This window comes from Engystomops pustulosus, unplaced genomic scaffold (assembly GCF_040894005.1).
Source record: "Engystomops pustulosus unplaced genomic scaffold, aEngPut4.maternal MAT_SCAFFOLD_283, whole genome shotgun sequence".
NCBI classification, from domain to species: Eukaryota; Metazoa; Chordata; class Amphibia; order Anura; family Leptodactylidae; genus Engystomops; species Engystomops pustulosus.
In genome coordinates, this window is record NW_027285162.1 from 15,001 (window position 1) to 15,290 (window position 290).

A 290-nucleotide genomic window follows, 5' to 3' on the forward strand; every position below is an offset into this window, starting at 1 on the left:
CCCCGTACGAAACTGTCAGCTCACCATGGGCTCGACGTCCGTGGGTCGGGGAGTTGAGCGCTTACGCGCGGCGGGACCTTATAACCTGCAGCGGCTGAGGAGCGAAGATTTCCAGGGTGGGCCCCCGGGGATGCCATACCCCGAGCAGCCTGTCGGCCCCGCTCCTAGCACGCTGGCAAGCAATGGAGTCTTCCCCGCGGCAGCCACCGCCTTCGCCCTAGCCTCGCCGTCAGTCGATGAAGAACGTCGTTCGCCCTCCTCTGCTCGGGATTTGGAAACGGCCTGGCCTT